Consider the following 13,360-nt stretch of genomic DNA (forward strand, 5'->3'; position numbering starts at 1 on the left):
GTCCAACAGCTCTGTGTTTGACATAGTTTTGTATGTCAGCCAGTGAACACATCTGAGTAGGTGATATGCAAGGGAGTACAGATGGAGCATTTTGAGATGGTCTGTGTATGGCATGTATTTCTGGCCACTAATGCTCTTTGTGAGGTATTGCTGCAGGCTTTACAGTTGTTGTAGTTGTCTTGTGAGGTACATAGCAAAAGTGGCGTTGTACTCTATTATAATTCTAGTGAGTGATGAGTAGTGGGGAACAATGTCCTCTTCTATCCTGCATGAGACACATTTTGTCATGAGGTGTGCCACACAGCAGGGTTTTCTGACTACTGTGGGGATGTGATTATCACACTTGTGTCCAGTGTACACCTGTGACCCAAGGTCCCTTGTCACACTTTCAGTGTTAAGTATACTACTGCCTTTGTTGTAGTTCTTGGCTACAGAGGTTTTAACAAAGGGGATGACAATGCACCTTTTGCCTTTCAGCTAGAGCCCATGGCTTTGACAACAGCCATCTGTCTCAGTGAGGCCCTTTTGTAGGATGTCCACATCTTTAGTGTTTACAATTATGGCTCCTAGTTTGCAGTCCTCTGGTAACTTCTGTAGCCACAGACCTTCCATGTTAAAGTTTACTTCAGGGAAGTAGATACTAAACAGGACACGACACAGGACTGGACCTTGTAGTACTGCACTCATCACTGGTCCAAAGTCATACTTGGAGTCTGCTACTTTCACAGTGTGTGTTCTGTTAGTAAGCCTGTTGGCAACCCATCTTGTGACATAGCAATTTATACCTAGTTTAGTGGGTTTATCTATATTTCCGGAGTGTGGGGTGGTGTTGTAAGCCATGGTAGGATCAACATAGACTGTGTGAACCACCTTACCCTTGTCGATGGTTCTGTTGACTGCTTCAGTGTCATCTATCAGGTTTAGGGGACATGATCTGCATTTTACAAACCCAACATGGTTGTGGTCCAGGGTTTGGGGATTACAAATGTAATTGTTGATACATTCCATGGCCTTGAAGAGCGGGCTTGTCAGGCTAATGGGGTGCTATTTCCTGGAGTCCGTGGTGTCTCCACCCTTGTGTAGTGGGATAACCATCACTCTGCACCATTCAACAAGCACAAAGCATGAGGTGAGGCTATGACTGCACATGGTACGTCAGTGTGGTGCCTGTTCGTTCTGTGGTTTGTGTGGAACACAGCCTGTGAAGTTATCTGGTCCCATGGCTGCTGTGATACTGGCTTTGGAGAGTGTTTTTTACCTGTGCAGCCATGATGACAGCAACTTTGCAGTCTTCCATTATAGAGGTGTGCCATTTCATGGGTGAGAGGGGGGTACAGTTAACAGTGATCCTATCTGCCAGGATGTTGGCAATATCAGTTGGGTCTGTATATTTAGTGCCATTGAGCTGTAACTCAGTACAGATCTGAGTGTAGCCATGACATGGACCTTTCTGTTGGGCAGAGATCTCCTGAGTAGACAGTATGCAGAGTACAGATTGTGTTACATTCAGTCTTGTTGCATGGGGCAACTGTTTGAGGCCAGTAATCCTCTTGTTAGGGTACTTCAGTGATCTTTCTGGTTGTTGAACGTGCCTAGTCTGATTCATCGCAAGTGCATTGTGGTACTCTCTGACGGGTCTGATGACTGATGAGTACTGGGACCCTCCTTTGACCTACATGCACAGACCTTGGCAGTTTATGTGAACACATATCATGATTTTCTGAAAGCTTTGTGAATGTGTTTCTGGAAGTAGAGATGTCTATCCACATTTGTCCATAGATCCCTTATTATCACCTCCGTATTTGGCATATGTGTGTGAGCATGCCCAGTATGACCTTCCACTTCCAGTATGCTGTTGCCTGACATTTGCTTTGTTTTTTAAGTGTGTGAGCATGCCCAGTATGACCTTTCAATGTGATGCTGAATGAAATCCACTACATTTGTTGGAGTGTGTGAACACGCACAGTATAGACATTTATACTATATGTGTATGGAAAGTCAAGCTGTATCTTTACAGCAGGGCTCACCTTTGTGCCATAGATCAACAGGGATCATACTGTGCCTGCAGAGCTTCCATGAGACACTTTGCATAGACTTATCAACATTTATGCATACAGGGGGGTCAGCTATTCTTTGTACATTTCTACCCAGGGGCGCACTTGATTGTTACAGTGGGTGTACATAGGATGAGGGTTTCACCTGACACTTATACACATTTGTTATGCCTGCACTGCTATGTACCGTACACCATTTCAGTCTGTACTGTTGCCTATAGTACTGGCTTGAGGCATACTACTGTGCTACAGATTCTAGCGTCCAATGTCACGTATATTAGATTGTGACATCATAGCCTACACAACCCACATCACACCACCTGGCCCGATGTTCTCTGTCTGCATAGGCCTGTGGGGGAGGTTACCCATGTGCCTCTTTAGGGACATGATACAGCATTTCTTTGTGTTTGCATTACTGTACAATTGTCCTGCTGTGTGTATGCTACTGCAATGCTATCGTGGCTTAGTGGTTCAGTACTTTGCCCATAGTGCACAGTATCCTGGGTTCGAGCCCTGTCACTGCTTTTTATTTTCATGCTGGGCAGAGCAGATTGCTTAAGGAACAGTAAAGCAAATATGAGCATGTTTACCTGACTTTGCTCAACTTTGAACGACTTTGCCCAACCTTGCCCAACATTGCAAAACTTTGCCCAACATTGCGCTAGTTAGCACGGTCAATTTTGTTTACATATACTAAATATTGGTAAATGCTGCTTAGCACTGCTTTATATTGCTTAAAACATGGCAATCATGCCTCCGGTGGTGCTGCAGGGCTGCCTATGTTGGATGCACATACTACACTCCCTATACATGTTTGGAAACAGGTAGTGTCAAGTTAGGCATCCCTTTTATTTTATGTGTGAGTCAAAGAGAGGTATCATTTCCAGGGTTCCTACTGAGCCAGTATATGTGCTATACGTTGCCTCTTTGCCAAGGCCAAGGCATGCTGGGCATGCCTCCTTCTGCCTACTGGGGCAGGCTCAGGTTGTTCCTCCTCCGAGTCACGCTGTGCCTGTGCAGGCCTTGGCAATGGTGGACGGCTCTTTGGCCCTGCCCCATGCTGTTCCTGCTGCAGCTGTTTTCACAGGATCATATTGTGTAGCATGGCACATACCATGACAATTTGGGTACATGTAGTTGGTGAGTACTACAAGGCTCCACCAGATGTGTCCAGGCACTGGAACCATGACTTGAGCATCCCAAACACATGTTCGATTACATTTCGTGTTTGTGCGTGTGCCTCATTATGGAGTTCTTGTTCAGGTGTGTGTGCATTTCTGATGGGTGTCAGCAGCCACGGCTCCAGTGCGTATCCAGTATCCCCCACTAGGTGACCATCAGGGATGTCCCCATTGGCAAATGGCTGGTACAGCTGCATCAGATGCCAGATATGGGAATCATGGCAGCTTCCAGGGCAGCCAGCACAAACATTCAGTATTATGCCCTGGGCATCGCACATGACCTGGCAGTTGATGAAGTGGAAGCCCTTGCAGTTGATGTAGGCCCTACCCCACTCACAGGCAGGTGCTTTGATATGTACGTGCGTGCAGTCAATTGCACCCACTACTTCAGGGTATTCTGCTATTTGCTGGAAGAGACGCATATTGCTGGCCAATACCTTACGGGAACTGGGGAAATATACATGATCACCGACATGTGCTGACATGGCATTCAGGAACTGGTGCAGTACCCTGGATGCTGATGCCTGTGAAATCCCCATCATATCGCCAGTTGGTCTCTGGAAGGTACCTGTTTCTAGTATTCTTAGGCCAACACATACCTTGGTTTTCACTGGGATGGGTTCCCCTCTGTTGGTTCTGTGTGTGAGGCGTGGACTGCACAGCTCAACAATTTGCTGCAGGAGCTCTCTGTCCACTCTATAGTGCTCCACAATCTCCAGCTCATGTAGCCCCTGGTAGGTTACCCTGGGTCTGTACACTCTTCTCCGTCTCCTCACGATGGGTTGCTCAGCAACATCCGCAATGGCACCACCCTCAGCATCTTGCACATGCTGCCTTATAATAGCAGCCCCTAACATTTTTTTTCACAGTTAAGCTTTTTAAGTTTTCACTTCTCTTTGTATACTGCAGTGTTGCAGTGTTTCTGAGTAAAACATGGGTAATGTTGTTTGCAGAGTTTTAAGTGCTGGGCTGGACTGGGCTAGTGTACTGCCTGTGTAATTGGCTGATTCTGATTGATTTCACCTGGCAGCTCTGCTAGTTCTCCTTGGTTAACTTCCTACTACTACTTTTCCTTCCTTTTCTGTTTCCACAGGGGGGCGGCGCCGCGCAAACAAGTGCAAACACGTGCACATGAACGCACACACATGCACACAGCCTTACACAGGCTTACACAGGCTTAGGAGGATGCACATCCACGTACACAGGCTTACACACCCTTATACAGGCTTACACGGGCACACACACGTGCACACAGGCATGGATGGGTTTACAGACGTGCACATGCACGCACACAGTGTAACCATCTTTGTAAGAAACTTTGGTTGTAGCCACAGCGTACGCCTTTGGTTTCCTGGTTTCAGTTCAGACACCTCTAGACATGCCTCTTCCAGTCCTGTGTAACTGACAGCAAACACATGCCACTCTGCTCCAATAAGCTTATAGTCATTGATACATACCCCCCTCATGATGTCACCTATCTACTACTCTGTTACTCCCCTAATCCTACTCTTACACTCTAGAGACATGGTTCACATGGCAGGGAAAACTGGGATTCACTATCCTTATACTCATTTGCATAAGATTGCCTACTAATGCTTGGTTACATCTCTCACACTGAGCTTCCCCCCTTAGCAACCACTACTCAGTAGCCATGTTGTCTTCAGCCTGCCATTCACTTGCATGGTAGATGGATATTTGTGACACAATGCCTATTTTTGGCTTTTATTTATTTTTTTTAGGTTTTTAGAGCGTCGCACGTTTGCATGACGCTGCGCTATGCTTAAACATCGAAGATCGGGGAAATTTTTTTTTTTTATTATTTTGCAACACATATAAATGCCAATGGCCTTATATTTGGCCATTGGCATGCTTTCTCAACTGGATGCATCCTTTATTTGGAGCTGTCATTGCTCCGTTTTGCTATTTGCAGAATGGTACTCGGTTACCAACTGAGTAAATTTCTGCAAATAACACTACTCTTACTCGGACAGGTTAGTGTTTCCTGGATCACAAATTTACCTCATTTGCATAGCTTTCAGCAGCAAATGAGGTAATTTGCATAACCTAACACTGTCCGTACAAGAGTCGTTTTAGGAGCTCTCATGCACGCCCCTGCCGGCTGTTCCTGGATTGCTCGGCAGACATGTTGGCTGTCTGGAGTCTTACACTACTCGTAGACTCCGTGCAAACCTTCATGAATCCGGCCCCATATGTTACTAAAGTGGCAGTACTGAAAATTAAAGGAACAGTTACTATTTAATACTAATATTTTTGTAGCTATAATTTACAATATTAAACACATTTGTTTTTTAAGGAATACAGAGATGTGCTGCTCTACATATGAAGAGAACATCTATTAAGAACAGAAGCCAGCACAGGTTAGTACATGTGTGGAAAAGATGTACTCCAGTGATGTCTCCAGTATACTGACAGAATGCCAGTGACTCTCAGAAAAACATGGCTTCTCTTTTTGTTGGAAATACCTATTTTAAGGTGAAAACATAAAAATGCAAGCCAACAGAAGAAATAGTTGGTTACGTTTATAATGTTTCATACTCTTCACCTCATACCTATTGCCTAACTAAATGCTGCTCCATTATTTTCCCTTAATGACATTTATTCACTTTCAGTTCTCTCCATATCTTTTTCTTGACACTGTTTCTCCAACATGCGCTTCAAAATGAATCACCTTTCTTTGAAGAAGTCACTTTTGATCTCTATAATTCATTGAGCTAAATTCCACCTATTTATTATTCATAAGTTTAATACATTTCTATTTACACTGCTGTTATGTCAAAGACCTTTTAGGAATACAGCTTCTTTTAATCCATGTGTACATTTTCTGTCTGATATTCATTAATCACTGTGTACCTTAGAGACTGATAATATTTCCATACTCATAATTCCACAGGGCAATTTGGTCCATAACTTAAGTAGTGTTTGTGAAAAAAAACTGGTAGGCATCCAGGTTTTTAAAGCCTCTTATCTTTTTAGCAAACCACCATGGTACATTCTCTAGGACACCAACTTTTGTCATATAAGGGCATTCATTTGTCTCTTTATCCTTTGTCATTACAGTGTGTCATATGAAAATGTCTTTGCTATTTGCCTTAGCATTCAATCTGTTTCTAACAGTTCTGCCTAGACCTTTCTTCTCCATTGGGCTAGAAAGATGCTCCATTAACTACAAGGAGTAATTTTGTTTCCATAAATTGTATCAATCACAGGTTCTAAGTTGACAAGACTCAATCTATTCTTCTCTTATTAGATCAACCACTGTCTCCCCGTTCTCCCCTCTGATACAGTTTCATCTCTCTCTCTCTCTTACCCCTCATGTACTCCCTTTAACAGTTCAAGTAGCCCCAACCATTTTCACTTTCATAATTAGCTTACTTCCCCATATTACATGTAACAATGTTTTCATAGTTGCTCTGCTACTAACATATCATACTATATTTCATTATCAACCACATCCCCCTTTCTAATATCTCCACAATTATGCTGCTTCATTTCTACATTAATTTAATTGCTGGAAATTATAGGTCACACTACAGTATCTTTTTTCAATGTTATATTTCTCTCCTTTTTTACTATATAGAAGCCTGTGTCTATTTCTAATGAATGTTCAACACCATATAAACATATGTAATCTATGTACATGTCTGTTCCTAAATGTTTATGCAAGCTATTTTTCTTTCATGTATCTACAGTTAACTACATTTGCATTCCTTATGATATCATGTAAGTGTATTTTATGTATATGGCACAACTGTTGTTAAATGTGGAGCTTTTCTCCCTAGGCCTCCACTGAAAAAGAGTTTTAAGTCAGTCAGACTTTCCTGGTAACGAAAGATGTACGTACGTATGTACGTATGTATGTACGTATGTATGTATATATGTATGTGTGTATGTATCAATAAATAAATAAATAAATGAAATCTATTGTCAGGGGAGCTCTCAAAAATAATTTAGAGTAAGATAAGTTTTATTCACAATAGACATATACTCTGCAAGAAAATTAAAGCAAATAAGGTTAGTTAAGGGGCAACAATATCCTAGATCTAGTCATTACCAACATGAGTGACCAGTGTTCCACATCTGAAGTCAATGCCTCATTGGTCCAACCTGACAATAAGCTAATTACCCTAGATATACACATTCTGCCCCCACCCCCCATTAAGGAAACCATGGTAAAACATTTCTCCAAAGCCAACTTCATGCTTCTTAAGACAGAAGTGGTGAACTTCATGACACCCATGCAGATGGACAATACAGTTACGACTGCTGAATCCTACACAAATGTACTCTATAAGCACTTACATGAGTGCATGGATCGTGCTATCCCAAGCAGAACCAAGACGCTATCCTCCAAAAAATGGAAGCCAATCTGGTGGTCCCCTGCCATAAACAAATTGTACAACAGAAGGAAGAAACTGTTGTAAAAGAGAGTAAAATCCCATAAGTGGAGGAGCTCCCTGGTCAGCCTCAGTAAGAAGCTGCAATCCCTGATAAAATCCTCCAATGCTAGTTACGAAAACAAAATCACCACTGATTCTAAAGACAACCACAAAGCATTCTATAGCTATGTCAAGAATCTCAATGGCAACTCTCAGATCTGCTCTGAGTTACAGCACAATGGCACTAAATACACAGACCCAACTGATATTGCCAACATCCTGTCAGATAGGTTCAGTGCTAACTTTACCCCCCTCTCAGCCCCTAAAGAGCCCATCTCTATACTGGAAGAATGCAAAGTTCCTGTAATCACGGCTGCACAGGTAAAAATCACACTCTCCAAGGCCAAGAACACAGTATCCATGGGACCAGACAACATCCCAGGCTGTGTTCTACATGAACTACAGAACAAACTGGCACCCCAACTAAGTACCATGTTCAATCATAGCCTCACTTCTGGCTTTGTGCCTACTGAATGGAGAACAGCAACGGTTATCCCACTCCACAAGGGGGGAGCCACCACAGACCCCAGGAACTACCGCCCCATTGGCCTGACGAGCCTGGTCTGCAAGGCCATGGAATGTATCATCATGGAACTTATAAACAAAGAAATTGGTAATCTCCAAACTCTGGACCCCACCCAGTTCGGGTTTGTAAAAGGCAGATCATGTCTCCTAAACCTGATAGACTTCTTTGAAGGAGTCACCAAAGCCGTAGATAAGGGTGAGGTGGTTCACACAGCCTATCTAGATCTGGCCAAGCCTTTCGACACCATCCCCCACTCTGGAATTATAGATAAACTCACTAAACTAGTCACAAGATGGGTTGCCAACTGGTTCACTGACAGAACCCACACTGTGAAAATCTGACTTCAGACCAGTGACAAGTGGAGTACCACAGGGTTCAGTCCTGGGTCCTCTCCTGTTTGGTATCTACTTCTCTGAAGTACAGGCAAACACAGAAGATCTTTGGCTAACAAAGTTTGCAGATGACTGCAAACTAGGAGCCAAAACTCCTAATGATGTGGACATCCTACAAAAGGACCTCACTGAGACAGATGCCTGGTGTCAAAACCATGGCCTCAAGCTCAATGCCAAAAAGTGCATTGTCATCCCCTTTCGTAAAAACTCTGTACCCATGAACTGCAACATAGGCGGTAATATACTTAACAACGAAAGTGTAATAAGAGACCATGGGACACAGGTGGACAGGTGGACAGTAGCCTCTCCTTTGATAATCACATCACCAATGTAGTCAGGAAATCCTTCTACATGGCACACCTCATCACAAAAGATTTCTCATCCAGAAAAAAAGAGGTCATTGTTCCTCTCTACTCATCACTCATTAGACCCATTATAGAGGTCAATGGCCCTTTTGGTATGTGCCTCACAAGACATCTACAATAACTGGAAAGGCCGCAGAAATACCTCACAAAGAGGATTATCGGCCTCAAACTGATGCCCTATGCAGAAAGTCTCAAAAAACTCCAGCTTTTCTCCATCACATATCACCTACTCAGAGGTGATCTCTGCCTAACATACAAAGCTATGTCATACCCAGAGCTGTTGGACATGCTCCACTTAAAGAAATCCCAATCCCTCTGAGCTACATGCTCTAGGGACCTAAATCTTGTCACCACAATAAACAGAACATGCCGGAGGGATAGATTCTTGTCCCAGAGACTTCCCATACTCAGGAATAAACTACCTATCTATATCAAAATATGGGCTTTTCCCACCAGGGCTTAATGACAAAATGTGATTTACTTAAAATGTTTATTTATTATATTTACTTTTCTCAAGTATTCTCACTTCACATTGATGTGTGTTTACACTGTTAACTCAATATGACTTATTGACATCATTACAGTGAATTTCATGAAATTATGTCTAATTGTGCTAACCATTTTTATTCTATGCAGCACTTATCTTCTTCACCACACCAAGGTAACATTTATTTTCTTACCAACTGATATTAATGATAGTTTGGTACAGTTTAAGGTGGACAATAATTTTCTTTGCAAACTTTCTTTGTATGCTTTATAACTAATTATTTTTATTTGTAATTTAACTAATGATTTTTCTTCCTTGACAGGAAGTGATGTCATTGCTTCCTTATAGGGTATATAAGGAGCAGTTCTTATGCTGTCTTTGTAATTGCTGATGAAAGCTTAATAGTTGAAACTGGTCTAGTTTTTGTGCAATAAATTCTATTCATTGGAACCATTCGAGGTGCTGGCTTTATTTTCTGTATTGGTCAAACAAGCTTGGTTGCCGAGCACCAGCCATACTTGCTAGCTTGCTTTCAGACTGAATACTCCCTGTTTTGCTGGCTGATGGCGTTCGTGTGGTTCCACTTTTATTAACGCCATTTTGGTTGTTTCCTTGTCTGTTGAGGAGGGCTCCTCACTGACGGTTGGCGTATATACTGCTTCAGGATTCATACCCCTTTTGCATCTATTTAATTTTTGTCCACCATCAAGTACCTTTGGAACTTTATCTTTGGACTTTTTTTCATTTTTTACCAAGCGTTAAGGTCTACAATTGAATTGAAAACCAGTTGGGATTTATACTTATGTCGCTACTTGGATATCATTCTCAGAGCGATCACTGGGGCATACGCATCCTTCTTACCTAAGTTTGGTGGAATTTGGTGAGACTGTATGTGCTTTTTCACATTTAATATTTCCTCTGGACATTACTTTATGCTACAAACTATATTTACATATTTGTGTTGCTGTTCGCACTTGGATACTATCATCTGAGCGTGTCAAAGCGTATCCTTTGGGGCTTACGCATACATCTTATTCCAGCTCGGTGGGACTTGGAGAGACTGTTTTTTATATTCTAAACAGATTATTTGGATATCGCTTTATGCTATAATCCATTTTTTGACCTGCTTTATAAGTGCAAGCATCATGGGCCTACGCATCCAACTTTTTCTCATCCAGTGAGTCAGCGTTTTTGCTATGACATTTTTTTGAAGGGAACTGTTTGGTTTGTCATTTAATAACAATATCAGGAGAAGTTTGGGCCGATAATCAGGATTTCTCCAGCTGTGGGGTGATTATTTTTGGTCTTGTCTTTTCTACTCAGAATAACATATATACAGTAACTATATGATTGGACATATTATTCTTCCTTCGGGGGATTCATGTTTGACTGTTGCATCTACAGGAATACCATCAACCACATTTTGAGTATAAAGGTTGCATTGTGTTTTTTGGAAGAGATTTTTATGTTTATTTGAACATGAAAAGTTATGTTTCAATGCCAGGTGATGTGATGCTCATATGGGAACCACCGTTTTTTGTTCTTTTGGTCACTAAGCTCTGATTATGGTTACAGTTTTCTGGACTGTGCTTTGTTCTGATTTAATTTTCGCTATTGATAACAACTCAATTTACTAGAATTTATGTTGACTTATATGGTGGACTCTTTCAACTGTTTATATTTCATATATAATGGCTGGGGTGAAATCTTCATAATTACATGGCAAAATGATAATATGTCACTATTACTTTATCACTACCATATATAATTCTATTGTGGGGTTAAACTAGAACATACTACATTGGGCCCTTGTTAACTCTTATTGAATAATATTAGGATTGTGTACCAACTTTTGTTTAACATAAGCTCCTATTCAGACTGTGTAGGCATTTTTTAAGATCACACAGACAACTACATTGTTTTGGTTATGATCCAAATATGTAATTTCATATTTAAGTGTCACAGACATAGAAAATTTACTGTTTTTCTTTATGCTCGGATCTGTCATATTATGAATAATATCATATATAGGTGTTGTTTTGACAAACAAAGTTGAGAATTTTTTTGTTTACACCTGTGTGCCAACAAGCATTAAGCATTATTATACAATTATTAACCGAATATACAATAATAATATTGGGATTATGCACTAACTTATGTTTAACGACAGCACCTATTCAGATTGTATTGGTATATTTTTTATGAAGATAACATAAATAATCATAACTTTTAATTATCATTGGAAATATGTTGTTTAACATTTAAGTGCTACAGCTATAGGTAGTTTACTATCTCTTCTTTATGTTCAGATCAGTCATGGTCTGAATAATACTATATATAGATGTAGTTTGGACCACACAGTTGAGAATTTATGTTTACATCTTTGTGCATATATGCATCAAATATTACCACACAAACATTAACCAATTATGGTATAATTTCTTGAAGCAGGGTAATATTTGGCCAGGGTTTATAATGTCATCTCTATGGATATATTCCAAACAACATTAGCATCTTAACTGCTGAGGACAGTTTATCATAGATCATTAAGAAGAACTCTTGATGTTGTACTTTTTTTCAAATTTATATTAAGGAAAAACTATCCACAGACAAGGCACACTCATCTCACTCATTTTGATATTCTTACATTTTCATTTCATGAATCTCTTGAGTTAGTATAATTACACAATGTCTGGTTTTGAAACCATATATATGTTTCAATTGCTTTGTACTGAGTGTGTTTTTCTGATTTTTTGAGTATTATATCTCATGAACACCAATTAGAACTTTTTTGGTACCCATGAGTGAATCTCTATTATACGCTGTACATTTTTTGACATTTGTCAAGTATTAACAATAGTGATTTGGTGATTTGTTCAGACATCGCTTTCCTTCTTGTGATTTGAACTGTCAATTGTACCTAGCTAAATCTTTAACTTAACAACTTATAGTCATGGATCCAGTTGACGGTTGTGTGTCTGAATTTAATCAGCTAGGTAAACAAATTAAGACCTTAAGAACCAACATTTGGCACCATAAGCTGTTTAAGGCATACCAAGCTCAAATTATTTCATCAAGAGGATTGAGATCAAAGATTCAGCCACTAGTTGGTGTACCGGATGACATGTTAATCAGGGATTGGCAAGTAGCACAGCAAGAAGCCGCTATGGCACTGGTTAATGTACTAGCTTCCTTTTATGAAAGGACAGTTCATGCCAATACCCTGGATGTTGAAAAAACATGTAATAATTTAAAACAATTTGAAAATCATTCACAATTCCAGAGCTGTCTGAACAAACTATCCAAGGAACTAGCCATATTGGAGAATAATCTTAAATCCAAAAAACTGCATAAGTTTGCTAGGGATAAAGAAGATTACAGCAGGGGTAGACAATTTGAATCCCACAGAGGTGTGAGATTTGCCCAAGGGACCAAAAATTTCACTTTTGTGCGTAAAAAAAGACCAAGATCAATTCTCAAAAAATCAGGATCTTCTAGTAACACTCTTGGTGAGGAGTCCTCCACAACAGATAATGAATCAACCAGCACTGGTGAATCACCACACAACAAAAGAGGTAGAAGCATGGTCAGCCCTTTAGGGGCAGGAAACATAGGGGAGGGAGAAAGCATCGGGGTCAAAAGTCTAGAGGAACGTTTCATGTCAGTAGTGAAATAGCTCAATCTGATAAAATGTGTTAAATATCTCAAAATACACTTTGTCATCTGATGAATATTCCATATTGAATAAAGGTCTGGGTTTTATTCCTGGTTTCTTTATTGACAAAAGTTCACATGTATCTGACATTTTAGAGTTTTGTAGAAAAATTAATCTTAACCTATTTTTCAAACAACAGGACAACTCTAACCTCTCTCAAAGATCTACAGACTTTAGATTTCA

Source organism: Protopterus annectens, chromosome 12.part0 (assembly GCF_019279795.1).
Source record: "Protopterus annectens isolate FY-2018-M chromosome 12.part0, PAN1.0, whole genome shotgun sequence".
NCBI lineage: Eukaryota > Metazoa > Chordata > Ceratodontiformes > Protopteridae > Protopterus > Protopterus annectens.